Source organism: Lepisosteus platostomus, chromosome 23 (assembly GCF_059453375.1).
Source record: "Lepisosteus platostomus isolate fLepPlt1 chromosome 23, fLepPlt1.hap1, whole genome shotgun sequence".
NCBI lineage: Eukaryota > Metazoa > Chordata > Actinopteri > Semionotiformes > Lepisosteidae > Lepisosteus > Lepisosteus platostomus.
In genome coordinates this window covers 8,346,884-8,363,535 of record NC_142633.1, presented here as the reverse complement: position 1 = coordinate 8,363,535, position 16,652 = coordinate 8,346,884, and the positions used below count along the sequence as shown (strand labels likewise).

The following is a 16,652-nucleotide window of genomic DNA, read 5'->3' as shown; positions in this document are numbered from 1 at the left end:
AGTTTCTTGCCATGCCAGCCTACACTTTCCTTTGTGTCAGAAGGTTGACAGAAGCTGAAATTTGTTGTTCTGGGCGAAATTATTAACCCTCTGCCACAATTCCTATTGTTTGAACTCTGCATTGTTTTGACATTTGCTCACCTAGGAGCTATTTTACAAACTCTGCTGACAGGAAATCTACGACATGGAACTAAACGGAATGTAACAGCGACTGAACAGATTAAGGGCCAGTCTTGTCTTGGACTGGTATTCACAGTGGTATTTAATGCGGCATTAAATTATTTCATAAAAAAAAGCTTTTTTTAAGCTGACAACATCATAAAAACTCTCATGCATTTTGCGATTTATGCCCATGTTTACCCGCCTCTGGGTCCTCTGAATTCCCTCCACCAGCGGCACATCAAAGCCACTGATAAAACTGACTGATCTGACCATTAAACAAGATGTTCCAGGCCGAGCAGTCATCTGGTTTAACCTGCTCTCAAGGTTGTTTTTTTTTTTAAAAAACAGAAAGGTAAGAGACAAGGTCAAAGTCTAATCTCGCCCACTAATTTTCTCCTGAGTATAAATATCTCTCTTGCCGAGCCACCCATTGCACATCTTTTCTCGTGCCTGTCCCTCCGCCCCATCTTCACCCTTGTAGCAGCTCCCTGGCTCATTCCCTCTGAAAGTGAGGCGAGGTCTTGCCAGCCTCACGCTTACTGCCAGGCTGCTTTTCCCCTCAGCCAGGCAAGTGCTGCCACATAATCTTCCACTACTTCCATCTCTACGTCGCATTAATTAGAATTTGACTGAGCTACTGAAATATCAACTGCCGATTTTATTTCACTCATCGTCGCTGATAAGTCTGATCACCATAACCCGTGCTTTTTGCAAGCTTCTAATTACCAAAACAACAAAGTCTATAAATCCCTCCACGACACAGAACTGTGCCATACAGAACGCCACAGGGTGCATTAGCACTGTACATTGTAGTACTGAAAATGAAGTGCATGTCACACAAAACTGCACGTGGGCAGCATGTCAGAGGCAAAACAGTCCACTCGGATTGCGCATGAGAGGCAAGAGTCCACAAAGAAACGGCATTAGAGGTACCATATAGTCAATGCAGACAGAATAGGTGGAAGGCCGAGGCTGTGACCTGCCTACTCCACCCATTTCGACAGGCTTGTCACACACCTGAGATACAAAGAGCCAAGTACTGCCTGTCTGTCTAGTAATTTCACTGGGGAATCTTAAAGGGGAACTGCAACGCTATTTTTATATTTCAGTGTTAGGAAGAACTGGCACTAATGAGTGCCTTTCAAACCACAATAAAAGTAAAATGTACAAAGTAACTTGTGAAACCTCCAATTTCGCAGCGCCATATTCTGCGACAAAACATCCGGTGAGGTGTTGCAGCTCTATGACATTGTAAACAAGCAGGCTTGTGAATCTCTTTTAATCCAACACAAATATTGTTCTTGATTTCGAGACAGTTTTGCTGACAAATACTACTTGTTAACTCTGCATGCGAATTGTGTTGGAACATATCTGTAGTGAACTGTCTGCAGCACAACCTGTATTTATTCACTCGCACATCACAGTTACAGTGACCGGTGAGCAGGAAGGGCCGCTTCACTTCACAGCTCTCGCAAACTTTCCAGAAAACTGCCGACTACACAGTTCTTTCACAAATTTCACAATCTTGTGCTTAATTCGAAACGTTTAAAACTTTTCTATACCGTCAATGAATGGATTTTGTTATTGAGATTCAATAGCTCGTCTGAGAAACTGGGACTGCAGCTCCCCTTCAATGTTTTGGCCAGCGAGTGCAGTTGTTTAGTCTCCCCTTTACGGCAACACAAAAGAGGTACAGTAGAACAAACTATTTTTCTGATTTTAAAGGTTTATGAAGTTCAAGGCCAGGGAAAAGACCCTCTGAGAGGTTCCTCTATTTGGATTGAGTCACAAACTGAGAATAAACTCCTAGTTATAGCGTAACATTTTCTGCTTTAATGGGGGAAAATGGTAGTAAAGAACTGCCACTCACACAACCAGCTGGTGTTTCACCAGTGTATTCAGAGCTATGGTAATTAAGGAAATTCCACATTATTTTCGCATATTTATCTGAATTCAACTACATACAGGAATTGCAGTTCAAATTGTGAACCGTAAGGTTTTTTTTTACACAAAGGGGTTGTGCAAGAATCTGCCCAGCTAATTATTCTGGCTTGCTTCAAGAAACATCTGGACCAGATCTGTGCATGAATTACTTACAATCAGATGAGCTAGATGACCAAATCGCCACTACTTCCTTATCGGTTATTATATTCTTGCGTTGTAACGGGCACCTCAGACGACTCTTTCACGTTTTTTTTCACACCTTCTAGGGTTCCACATCTGTTGCTGCTCTAGCTGCTTCTTTACACTAAGGGTTGTCGGAGAGTGGAACAAGCCGCCCAGCCTCACTGTTGAATCTTATACCCTGTTTTCTTTCAAGGAATCGTTGGAAGAGATCCTTGGATTAATTAACTACTAATTAGCAAACCAGCTAGATGGGGGCAAATGGCTTCCTCTTGTTACTTTATTGCCCCAGATAAGAAATTTGCTTTGCAGGCAGATGTTACAACACACTTAACACAAAATGAGCCCATTAAGAAATAATAGGCATACATATATGAGAAAGTATAAATAAATAAGGTATAATATACAGGAACAAGTAATAGGTTCATTCCATGCTGAAAAGAGAAGAAGAAAACACCACGTTTTGGCCGTGGAGCCTTCTTCAGGTGAGATATACCCAAAGAAGGCTCCACGGCTGAAACGTTGCGTTTTCTTTCTTCTCTTTTCAGCATGGAATAAACCTATTACTTTTTCCTTTGCAGCCTATGCATGCTGACGTGGCTACCCACCTGAGGTATAATATATATAGTCAAGTGTCTAAAATGAGCAGATTAATAGGCATGGGAATAAAAGGACTTAGTTCTATTGATCTGGAATCCAGGCAGTCTGAATGGAGCTCTAATTCACTGTGCAAGGTGTGCTCAGAGCAGTCAGTGATTTTACTGGCCTTCCACGCTATTTGCTTGACGCAGACATCTGAAAGCTGCAGCTGTTTTGCACCAATAATTTTGCTGGCTAACTTCAAAGTCCTGCTCAGTCTGTTTTGATTGTGTGTATTAAGGTTACCAAACCAGGCTACCACAGAGAATGTAAGGACAGACTCAATGAAAGTCATGTAGAATAAAGTTATTGTTGTTCCATACACATTAAAAGTTTTCTTAGGAAGAATAATCACACTTGGCTCTTCTTACAAAACATGGCATCCATGTTTTCCTCAAAGGTTAGTCAACAACAGTGCCAAGGTATTTGTAACTATTGACCATTTCAATTTCTTGCCCCTCACTGACTGTTGGTCTTGGAGCTGGTGGATCCTTTCTATTATCATTGAGCATGTGTTTGGTTTTTGACACATTAAAGGAAGGATTTGTCACACCAATCAACAAAATAACCCACTACAGGCCACAACCAGCGTGTACGTCTTTGAGGCAAATGACAATAACTGAGTCACCAGCAATCTTAATGACGTGTCCGTCTTCAAAAGCACACAGCCCCCAGCTGACCCTGGAGAAGAACAATGCTGCTCTTGCTGTAAGACAGTGTCCCCTCGCTCCTTATGATCTGTGGGTCAAAAAGTCCAAGATTCCAACCTACAATATTAGAGTTGACGTTAAAATCTGAGAGCAATCTCTCCACTAACAGGTGTGGATGAACGGTGTTAAAAGCTGATGAGAAATTTATGAATAAAAGCCAGGCGTGTGTCTTACGACCTTCTAGATGTGAAGCGATTCAGCATTCCTAGCGTAAGATTCAGACAGTGTTAGATCTACGTCTCAGATTAAATAATACATTTACATCTGTTCCGATGGGAGGCAGAGACAGATACAAGCCAGGCCCATCAGTAGCGCTGACCAACCTGTGCATGCCTCTATTAGGATTGTCCTTCTCTCTGTGGGTCAACACTGTGTCGCTTTCATGAGAGGCCATGGAAAACTCACTCGTATTAATTCATAGTTCACGACCTTGGAAAAGCGACAGTAACTGGCAGGAAAGACAACAGTAATTGACACCATCTCAATAGCTTATAACATTTCAAGCTTATCATCTCCACGATAACCACCTACTGTATAAACAATTTAACACCATTTATGATAATATTATAAATGGTACATAAAATGTATGATATAGCCCTAATCCTAGGGGTAACCGGGAGGCTAGGGGGATGGTTCAGATTATGGTCTGGATTCGCGTTGTGTAGCTAAAACTTAGTACAGTACTTTTATGTTAATATATCTATGCTTTAGAAATAGCCATGAATTATGAAACTTTCATATATGTAATGTCACCCCTAATATAAGTTCTCAGTTAGTGTGGCAGCCATGTGAGCACAGATTTCAAACTGCTTACATTAACGGTATGTTGAGGCTAGCTGCTCGTATCTCCTCTGATCCCTCACATGTTCTCCATGAAGAATAAAACGCCTGTTTCAGGCCGTCAGTCGACAGAGTCCCTCAATGCAGACATCACAAAACGAGGAATCCCTTTATCCCACATTCAGTCAATCTACTGAATCCATTAAGGACTACTGGTTTATGGGCAAGTGCGATTAGTGGTTTTGTGCAAAGGGGTGCTGTGCAATTAACGTGGCTTGGGGTGTCTGTGGGGGAGTCAAGTTATAGGTTCTGGTAAACTGTGGGGATTCCTGTAGGAGTGGCGTGTTATGACTATATATGGGTTATCTTGTTTACGATATATATATTTTTAATGTAATGTTTAATATTTATATTTTTTGTATGTTTTTGTAAGTCACTCTGCGTGCGCAAATTACTTGCTTGGACGCAAAACAAATTTCTGAGAAGTCAGGCAAATTCTTATCGTTATCATAATCTGAAGAGTCACTGAGAATTCAGCTAATAGACAGCACCACATCTCTAAGACATGGTTGCAGAAAATATAGAAGTATAAAAGAGCAAAAGGGCAAACGTGTGTGAATAAATATATTGATCCACTTACATGAATTCAGAATACTGAAGTAATACAAAAGCCAGGCTGGGCGAAACTGCTGAACACCGTCTGGAGCTGGTCAAACCACAAGTGGCTCAAATTGTCTAGAAGGGGAGGAGTCTTATTTCTATTCCTGGACTGCTGCAGTTGTCCTCTAAGAACATTTCTAAGAAAATTTGGATCTTGGATTTAGATCTTGGACGCACATCCTGGGACACAGTTCAGACAATCTGCCCTGAAAAGAGATCATTCCGTTTTCAAGCTCAGCAGGTTCAACTAGAGGTCTCTCCCTAAGCCCATGATCAATTGTAGTGCTCATTGACAATGAACTGAATGTGAAGGGCTCTAAATTCGAGGTTTTAACACCAGTTGTGCTTCAAAGAAGCTCACGAAAGAAGGTACACTGTGTTGGGAGATTAGCATTGTGGAGCAAAACTACATGCATAGTCATCGCTGAATTTTAAGAAAGATATCATATACGGTACTAGGAATAAAAAAAAGTACGAAAATTGACAACTAGTCATCAGCTTTAAGGGGGTGTGATGACCTCAAGCAGTGACGTCGTGAGGGAAAGGGTGTGAGAAAGGTGGCCAGGTCATAGTCTGAACAATGAAACGGTAGTATGATCTACTGAGTCAGTGCTCTTGGGAAACTACTGCAAGTCTCTGCTCTGTGCTTGTGCAGGTCAGGCGTCATGAAACTCCTTCAGAAGGCTGCAATCCCAGCAGGTAACTCAGATAATTCCGTTTGGTTTCTTAGCACAAAGAGTTTGCTTTTGTCTTTTGTGGTTTAAGCAGGACCCTTCAGACATATTTTAGCAGCACCTGATAAGCACAGACAGTAATTTGGTTAGTAATGAACTTTTTGTCCATTACTAGTACATTTAACCTACATTTGAACACAACAAACACACGTGCACACCAGTTGTGCCGGTGCCATCTTCAAAAGCAGCCCCCCATCTACTGGTACAATGTGGTACTGCAGGAAGCAAACAGAACAGCACTCCTTAAAGGGGAACTGCAGTCCCAATTTCTCAGACCGGTTATTAAATCTCGTTCACAAAACAAATTAATAGACGGTATCGCAAAAATGCACAAATCTCGAATTATGCACACAATAGTGAAATTTGTGAAAACGTGCGACTGTGTGGTCGCCATAATGTTGCAAACCTCTTGTGCGAGAGTTTGAGAGCATTGCGACTTACATCGGCCCTTCCTGCTCACAAAGTCACTGTAATGACACCTGTACTGTGATGTGCGAGTGAATAAGTACAGGTGGCCCAGGAGACACTTCACCACAGAAATGTTCAGATGTGATCTGTATGCAGAGTTAATAAGTAGGTATTTGTCGACAAAACTGAAGAAGTCAAAAGCAATATTTCTATAGAATTAAAAGAGATGTATTCACAAGCCTGCTTGTTTACAGTAATAGGGCCACTTCACGTCACCGACGTTATGTTGCCACATTCTGCATCCCAGAATATGGTGCTGCACATGCCTGCAAATTCTGTCCATTTTGTGACACTGCTTTAAAGCAACAGACCGATTCATCCACAGTGCGACAGGGAGCGCTACAGGAGGTCATGCTTGCCTTCTGCCATAAGACTGTACAACGCATCCACCTTGCGTCTGGGCGGAGGCCACACTGACAGTGACCTGTTTCTGGACTGAACGCATCTACACATTTACTGCTACATCTGTTCTCTTTCTTTTCTTTTCCCGTTTACAACCGTTTTTTGTGCAATATATGCCAGGGACCCGTGCAATACATTTATATTTATATCTATATCTACATCTATATTTATATTCATATGTGTGATACCATTTTTCTGCGTACTGTTCTGTTCTAGTTTGTTCTTTGTGTGTCCTGGACTGTGAGTAACTCTTTTAGTGCACCCCTCACTGTACTGATTGTATTGTATGTATTGTATTATTATTATTGTATCATTCGTTACACTGTGGCTGTGTTGTCTGTGTAAAGCTGCTGTTGCACTGCAATTTCCCTCACGGGATCAATAAAGTATCTATCTATCTAAAGGAGAATACAACAGGATATGTTTATATCGTGGGGTTACAGAGAATCGACATTGCTGTGTACATTTTACTTTCATTGCGTTTTGAAGTGGACTTATCAATGTCGATTCTCTCTAACCCCACAATATCAACATATCCTGTTGTATTCTCCTTTAAAGCAGTGGTTCCCACTTCTACAGTCCTGGTCCTGGAGACACACACCTGTTGGTTTTTGTTCCAGTCAAGTTGTCAGTTACATCATTCAATTTATAATAGACTGTATAACAGGATTAATTTGAACAGAGTGACTGTTTTCAGATTTTAAACTTATTTTAGGTAGTCCTTAACTATTGTATTTCTTAACTAAAATCAAATCCTAAACTCCTAAAAGTTGAAAAAATGCTTGCAAATGTTCCAATCAAGCTGCTTATTAATTCAATTAAGGAATTAAGCTCTGCGGGAATGAAACCAGCAGGTATGTGGGCTTCTAGGCCCAGGATTGAGAACCCCTGCTTTAAAGCTAACAGGATGGTCACAGGGCAGAGTTATTGGTGTTCTTCCTCTGAAACAACATTACACCAATGCATTTTGTTCAAAGTAGAACACACCATATCCATGCGCCAGAGATTTCTTTTAAACATTTAACTGAAAACAGATTTGTTCTACTGCGAACTAGTAAAGACTGCAGGTGCAACAGATCAGTTCACTCAAAGGATCCCAACTGTATTAGACTTACAAACCCAATGGGACTGGTTATATGGTGATCTTTCTATTCTTAACTCTAAACCCAAGGGGACACTTGACCACATACAGTAGCTTCTTAGCTGAAGAACTGTCGGGATGTTCCTGCAGTAGATCTTGCCCTGCTGTTTTAAAGAAGCCATCATCCAGTGCCACCTAGTGGCTCAGCCGCAGTACGGATGCGCCGTTATCGTCAGTCAAACAAACACTGCCACAAGAGCAGCTTCAGTCAGTTCGTGGCACAGGCCGGACACAATCATAATAATAGTCACCACTCAAGAGAACCTACGAAAGATTAACTTTTGAAATTGGAGAGTTTGGAACAGAAACGTTTCACCTTTGATACTGCACTGGAGGGAGCTGAGGCAGCTCAGACAGCAGGGGCGTCCAGCTCCTGACCGGAAGGTCCTGGGTTCAATCCCAGGTAGGGGCAGGCGATGGAGCTTGCTCTAATTCCTTCCAGACGGCTCCCAGATCCACCCTCCCTGCTTCCCAAATGAGTACCAGGGGTAACAGGCCAGCCGGAGCGTGATGCTGACCACATCACCTCCACCTCCAGAGTCGGATGGTCGAAAGGGAAAAAGGTGGCCCTTGCCCCCTGCAGTGGGACATGTATATATCTCACTTATCCAGCATCACAATATCGTGAGAGGTGTTGCCGGGGTCTGTTAATTTAGCCTTCAACAAAAGTTACGCTGAGATAAAGCTGACTTGCTTTAGCAGCCCCAGTGACTTAACGCTACATAATCAAAGACAGGAACAACACCCACAAACAGGACAAAGCAGACCATTGGTCTGCTGGCTGCATATCAAAGGACAGAACCTAGAGCAAGACAGAGCAGGACAAGAGGTAATTACATATCAAAGAACAGGACAAGCACTCAGATTGTGAAGCAAACTTCTTTCTGACTGTATGTAAGAGCTGGGAAACCCTTGCGGTTTGTCTGTACTGTGGGGCAGACCCAGCGCGCATTGTTGGACTTATTGAGCCCAATAAAACTGAATCTGCACAAGACTGTGTCCTGCTCCTCTGATGAAGAATTGCCCACAACACCCCCGATTCCCCATGGGCCTTTATGGCCTGAAAAGGGACCTACCTACCTACTACATTGGAGGGAACTTTCAGAATGGTTTAATATTTCTGACATCTTACTATATTTCAAGATGGGGAAATAATAATACTTGTTTGCAACAACTGCAACAATTTACCAGTTAAGTGCACTTGCTGTTTATTGGAGAGGCATGCATTTAAGGTGTCTGAAGAATTTGTAAAAGATTACATATACACTGTTGCTTTTTCATTCCTTCCAAAAGAATCTATCCATCTTCTAGAAACAATTCTCCCTTCATACTGCACTGGTGGCTTCCTTTTATGAATGGTTCAATATTTTTGACTTGGAAAGCAAAAAAAAACAACAGTAAAATATAAATATCATCCATCCACCCATCAATTAACTTCTTTTTCCAATACAAAGTTATGGGAAGAGCCAGATCCTATCCCTGTAAGCAATGGGCACAAGGTAAGACCCACCCTGGACAGGATGCCAGTCCATCACTGGGCAGACACAGACACAGACAAGCACCCACACCAACCAAGGCCAGTTTTCCCAGAAGCTAATTGACCGACCAGCATTTATTTTTGGATTGTGGGAGGAAACCAGAGCAACCAGAGGAAACCCACCCACACATAGGGAAAACATGCAAACTCCACACACACTGCACACCATGAATTTAACCCAGGCTCCCAGTGCCTCAAGACAGCAGTGCTAGTCATTGTGCCACCCTATTGCCAATCTAAATGGAAAAAACAAATATTGTTTATGTCCTGCTGCGGTAGATGAGCCCAATTCCTTTTCAGGTCAGCTTTTATGATGCAACAAAAATAGACTGAAATCTATCTGGCATCAAGACATTCAGTTGTGTCATTAATCTTTCGAAGGTTAATTCTTGGCAATCATACCTATATGATACTTATTTAAAAAGCCTTGAAAATCAGGTGGAGTACAAAAAATAGGAAACAGCTCAAATGCCAAACTATATGAGAATATTTAGAGTAGAATATTTATGCCCACATGGAGAGGTGTCCGTGTGAAGCTGCTACAAGGTCAAAACCAAGTGCAAGATCAGGCTGTGTCATGAAAGTACTGACAGTAGACATCTGTGACTTCAAACAGTCGACTGCAGAATCGAGGTGAACACAGGCCAGGATATTGTCCAACAAGCTGTGAGCACCTCTACAAAAATAAAACAAAACAAAAAATTCAGGCCATAAAAGTTAATTGATCAAAGTAAATAATGAATAACGTGCTGTAGATACAAAAACCTTTAGCAGGACTGTTTTAATAGGGTCAGAACTATCTACATCCCTGACACAGTCGATGTCATTTGACTCATGTACACAGAGTGACACTTTCTTCATCCCCACACTGAAAGTCACTGGTTTGCGCCACATTATTCAATTTAATTCAATTCAATTAATTTTCATGTAGCGCCTTTCACAACAAGGTTGCCCCTAGGCGCTTAACAATACAATTGACAATACATTTTGTCAATACAGAACAGAAGACCAGAAGAAAAAAATTAAAAAAATTAAATATAAACCCAGATAAATCAACTATCTCAGCGATTACAAGGAGAGGGAGCATCAAGTTCCTTTTTCTGTAAAGTACTGAATGTTTTAATTTATCTTGTTGTATTTAGTGGGCTGTATGGTGGTGCTGTGGTTAGAACTGGGTCCAATTCCTGGGGTGCCGTCTGTGTTGAGTTTGCATGTTCTCGCCTGTGTGCAACATTCTCTGGGACAGACGTGCCAAGCAACTGCAGTTATTTCCTATTCCTCGCCACTTCCGGGGAACAAGTCCGGAGCTCCAACACTGAAACTGGTTGTCAGGGAGGGCCTGTGGGCAAGAGGCATCTTCTCAAGAAATTAAGATCAGATCACTTTAATGGCCCTATACAATTTCTTGTATTAGGAATGTGTCTTTTCACATACCCCAGCTTGCTCTCCCTGAGACACACAGACAGGGAGAGAAGCTTGGGGTCAGAGCGCAGGGTCAGCCATTTATACGGCGCCCCAGGAGCAGCTGGGGTTAAGGGCCTTGCTCGGGGGCCCGGCGGAGTAGGATTCCTCTGCCACAGGAATACGAACTGGCAACCTTCCAGCCACAGGTGCAGATCTGTAGCCACAGAACCACCCCACCGCCCAAAATGTCTGATGTTTATACTGGGTCGCTTTTAAAAACTGAACAAAGAAATCCAGTCTCACTGCGAGATACATGTATATTCGTTTCTCTTTATAGATAAGATAATTTTAAATGGAAAGCCAAACTAGAAAGGTGGGTTTCCTCAAGGTACTCTTGTCTCCTCCTACAGTACAAAAAAAAATAATACTGGCACATTTATTGGTTTTTGGTGCGAGTGTGAGAGTGTCTGTGTCTGCCCTGCGATGGACTGGCCTTAAATAAAAGCTCAAGTTTGGAAAAGTGCCTGCAGTGACAAAGTCCTCCAGCAGGCAGCAGTGTTGTACAAAGAAAGACCTAGGGGCATTCCAACACAGGCTTTGCTATACTGTTGCTGTTTTACTGAGACCTTGATTGGTTAACTAAAATTATAATCAGACTCCTACTGACCACTGGCTGGCAGTGACAGAGCCATCTGGACCACAACAGGCTTCACTGGTATGTGGGTTTTATGAGGCTAGAAGCCCTACCAATGGTCCCAATGATTTGATTTTAAGAAAAAGCTCACGGAAGACGAAGGAAATAAAAACGGGACTGTACAGGATCCTTTACTCCCTGAAACACAGGGCGACACAAAATCTCAAGGCAAGAAATCGCTGGGTTTTCTACACAGTAAAGCAGGACTCAAGACATAGGGTGTTAATCCAAGAAGCAGGATGGTAGCCTCCATGTGTTTATACAGGGCTGTTCCATCCAAACCTCTAACGGAATGTCATCTACCCAAAAATACAAATACACATAGATATATTGTTACTTATATATATATATTGTTTAATTGTACAATACCATTATTATATTACTAGTTCAGTACTTTGGTTCATTCAGATCCTAATGAATGACACAGGGGGATGTGCAGAGCCATGACTCCCCTAGCTGAGGGAATGGCAGCCTAGCTCTGAGGATGAGGCTGCCCAAATTCCCCTTCTCTATTGAGAGTAATGAGCCAGGGAGCTGCTGCAAGGGTGTAGATGGGGGGAATGAGCCAGGGAGCTGCTGCAATGATGGGGTGGCATGAGGGGGGTGGAAAAGAGATGCTCTTAGGGAAGTCTCGGGTATGAGACTTGCATATAGGCGAGCAGAAATGTGCGAGAATAGAGCCTAACTTTCCTCATCAACATCTGTTATAAACTCCACTAATTTATTCACCTGATGCTTTTCTGCAAACCAACTCAGTTTCAAACCCATTTACACAGCCTGGATATCATACTGAAACAACCTGCAAAATGTACCTTGTTAAAGCATCCACATGCAGTACTCCACCCTGGATACCAAGTCCACAACCTTCCAGTGGCAAGCCCAGAGTCCTAACCACTACACCACTCTGCTACTATTTATAGTCCTGTGTTTATGCAAAATAATTACGATAATTTGCATCTAAGCTATACAGTGTAACTGATGCAGGCCAGAGATTAGATGTAAAAAACAATCTTCTTGCACAGCAGTTTGAACTATAACAGACCTTCTGAGCTGTAGGCTCCTCTACAAACCGGACCAATGAAGCACAAAAGCATATTACTTTTAACTCTAGCGGCTACACAATGAGAGTCCGTTTCCTACTCTTGTTGCAAAATATCCTAGACGCACCACAAAACTATTTCATCAGGCACAACAACATCCAAGAACTGAGCGCTTTGTGAACGTCTGAAATAGTTGGTTTGATAGGTTTGGCTCAATCTGTTTGGTTAAAGGGTAGCCACCTGACTTCAGGACGAAGAGACCTGAACGACATTCAGAGAGGAGTGAACCAGGGGGCAGCTGTGAGGTGGAGATGGGGTGGCGGAGGGATGCTGGAGACGAACGTGATGCCAATTTCCGCGATGATGGTGATTAAGAACAGCTGTGTGTGACCGATTTGTCATTGTTACTTGAGTTAATAACTTCCATTCAAGGAGTAAAACCTAAACGTGTTTTGGCCAAATCTACAAAGCCCATCGTAGAGTGGACAATTACAATAGCTGCGACCCTCCTTCACACACTACAAAGCGGGGATGTGAAACAGAGATAAAATCAATGAGACACGCCAACAAACACAAAAGGAGAGCAGACAGAAGAACTACAGTACCTGCCAGCTACATCTTAAGACATGATGGTATTTTATCCCTAGACATGCTGTATCGAAACGTGACCATTCTTCTGTGTTTGAAGGAACTCACTTTTAGCACAAAAGAACTCCGTGGCATATCAGACTTGAAGCAAAAAAACGTTATATAAAACGGTCACAGGGTACAATGCATTTTAAATCCAAACCTATGTACACAAGTGTTTCGTGTACCTGAGTGTTTTAAACACAGTACAAAACACAAGTGGTGATGGAATAAGACTCTTGTACAGCTGGAGCTACTCGGACTGCACTTTAGTGGAGAATACGATATCGAAGTGAGAGACGCCTCTATTGCATCTTTGTGCATCATTCCAAATTGACAAAAGCCCACTCCTGGAGTGGGTTCCCGATATTCCCACCTGTTACACAGGAACCTTGCCACCTCAGATGGATCCAGTCTTCGGCATCCACACCACCATTCAGACAGGGAAGAAGGGCTGATGATAGCCTTGAACAGGACAGCTCCCGATAACATGCGTTGATCGGGGGAACAGCAACCTAGAATGAGCAAAACAGAGAAAGTTTTACATTACATTCAATCTGCACTGTCCCTCATCATCAGCGCTCATCATTTGTAATCGTGGATTGCTTTCAAATTTGGGCATCCCTCAAGGAAGGGTACGCGGACTACGGCATGCCACGTAAGCAACTGGTATCGAATAAATCCGGGGTACACCTTGCACATGAATATTGCTTCACAGTTTGTATTTTTCCTCAGCGACCGTATTTTCCGAAGGGCGCGTCCCTCGGCGTTTCAGCCCGGCGTGGCAATGTTATGCTGCGAGGACGAGCTCTGAATCGGCAGGTAGTTAAAATAAACCGCAGCATGTCGTACCAGCGATTGAATCCATCTCTGCCTGCGGAGAGAAAACTAGCTTACCCACCGTTTATATTGGCACTACGTCTGCTCCTAACGCAATACAACAGCAGGTCCGACAGAAAGCCTGTCCCACAGAGCTGTGACGGCGTAGTTCCAGTGATATTTTACGAATATTTTGGTGAATTTGTCAAGTGTATTTGGTGAAGCGCCTCAGCTCATGTCCTCATTCAGAGTTGCCCGGGTAGTTAAACTGTTACTGCGACGAGGTGGAGGCGAAAGGCTTCGCGTTTACCGGGTACGGTCACGGAGAAAGAGATCTTGTGGAGCAGGGTTGAGGGTGTTACAAAAGAAACAGACCCCCCTGTTTTTCGGTCACTGCGAGACTGAACAGTTGCATTAGCCTGCGACACAACGGGTCGAGTCGGCGAAAAATAAACCCCCGTTTCAAAAACTTAAAATAACCCAAACGCCTCCCAGAGAGCGCCTCTGCTCGGGCGATATCACCGCCGAAGACATTGGATCAATTGCCTGTTATTGAACCACGCAGTGTTTGTAATGAGTAGAAAATCCTCAAGGGGCTACTTTAAGGTGACAAATATTCCCAAAAAGTCTAAAACGCTCTCCTATGGCAGTGTAGTACAGGTTTTGTAACTAGTATTGCCAACTATATATTATGGTAATAAGCAGCTACAAGTAAATTCATACCTGCCATTAAGTTTAACTAAGTTTACACTTGGATAAAACTGAAATAAACTGTATGACTTCTGCAACCAAACATAATTTATTTAACACAGTGCTTTAACCTTCATATATTCTTACACACCAAACGAGTTGAATGGCCTAATTACCGCTCTCGTTTGAAGCCTTGCTTTATACGAAGTTGGGTGTATATCACAGCTTCACTTTTCGCTATTCACCTTGGAAGGGCAGTCAATATTAACAAAAAAAAAACAACAACCATGCTTTCAGCTTAATAAATTTAGTTTTAGTACGTTCGGCGTTGGCGGAGATTCGACAATGGGGAATTACTTTATTAGAACGAATTTAAACTTCTATGTTGGTATGGAAATTGTTTTGCAAAGACTACGAAATTTTGAAATTGTTTGGCCTACGAGTCCTGATTCGACCGTGTAAAAAGGATTAACAGTCGTGCTGAGGGATTTAACGAATTCAACAAACCGAGAAGGGCTCCGCTTTTTAAAGGCAAGAGACGACCCAAACGAGCTTTCCGCAGCAAACAAATCTCACACACGCCACTTTCCAAAACTTCTGCGTCGAAATTCAGTCTGCACCCAGAAATAAAACTCTTAAAGAGGGAATGGTTTCGAAATAACCTACCTCAAACGTCCAGCGAAAGTCCCGTGGACTACATACAGTAACACGTAATGGCTTACAGAAAACAAGTGTAACCTTTCAGCTTTGCCGTCTCTCCGAAAACGCATAATGGAGGTTAAGAACTGTAGGGCACTATGGGATACTACCAACACTGAGCTAGACCGCAACAGGCCTGGGATGGACAAGAAAAGCTTTTGTAGTTAACACTCCACACCTCAATTCTCCCAAGATGAAAGCTTTAACGCTTGTGCTGAAATGTGCTCCCCGGATATCAAACGGGACACAAAAGGATACTTCTGAAGACCTTAGTTTTAGAAAACCCTGCTCGGACCCATTCCCGCAGTATCGGATCTCCAACCCAGGCGTGACAGAAAATATTTGAAGTTTTTATCAATAGGTTGGCGATTTAACACATGAACACGTGCTTCTTAACTACTAATACAAATTCATTTTCCAGTCTAGCAGATTCCAAAGGGGGGGGAAAAAAAGGAAAATTAGAAGCATCTCGAATGCCATTCATGACAGCTCTGGACATAGTGATGGATGGGGCCCTGTATTAAATACACATACCTGATCTTCCCTCCAACACCGGAACCTCTGTGCTGCTCTCTCCATGTCCCCATGATGTCCATCTTGCTGTTGCCACTGCCAAGCTGACATCTTGCAGGACTGCCAGCACTTGGCAGCTGTCTGCACAGTTGTCACACAGGCAGAAACTAGGCAGCATTAACCTAGAGGGCATTTCGTAATATGAAGTGCAGGCTAGAAGCAACTCACGTATGTGCATAACCCTTCGTAGAGACCACCACTTTGATCAAGTACCATCTTGCTGCCTAAATCTTTAATAACACCACTCCAGCTAAAAGTATAACAATGCAGAACAAAATTCTCAAACAGAACCGGTAGGTGGAATTTTCAAATAAGAGTTTTGCCAATTATATATATATTACAATAGGAGGTAACATACAGATATAAAACTATAGACAATGGTCCATTATCACACACAGGAGTGGATCAAAACTATAGGTGTCTCCATTTTAGGAAATCAAAACAGCATCTCATTTTTTCCTAGTTCGTAACAGCTAATGTATCAATAGTTTTGCATTTTTTACAAATCAGCGTCTACCCTTTAAAGACAATTAGCAGACTGCATCTCCACTAGACGATTTTTCAGTACCAACAGGGACCATGAATAGGTTTAAGTTTCTAATTGAAACCTCCCCAATTGTGTGATATCCAAATACATGCTGAAAAATAACTGGCACGGTCAAATGCATACGCATGCATCAACAGGTAAACTGCAGTAATGAAATGGAAGTTCAACAGGCTCTGGAATTTGTAATTGGAGTCATCTTTAA

General features: G+C 42.5%; 1 protein-coding gene across 2 annotated transcripts in view; it reads right to left on the bottom strand.

The window, feature by feature from the left end:
- Positions 1-15,433, bottom strand: part of tnfrsf9b (tumor necrosis factor receptor superfamily, member 9b) — a 45,184-nt gene extending 29,751 nt beyond the window's left edge. Inside the window, exons 1-2 of one of the 2 annotated variants that reach the window (XM_088617598.1) lie at positions 15,298-15,433; positions 13,499-13,637 (exon numbers count right to left, since the gene is read on the bottom strand). The gene's annotated coding sequence lies outside the window, so the exon portion shown is untranslated. Of the gene's footprint in view, positions 1-13,498; positions 13,638-14,023; positions 14,089-15,297 lie in introns of those variants that run through there. The other variant, XM_088617600.1, reaches the window with a different exon arrangement.
- Positions 15,434-16,652: the final 1,219 nt, after the last annotated feature.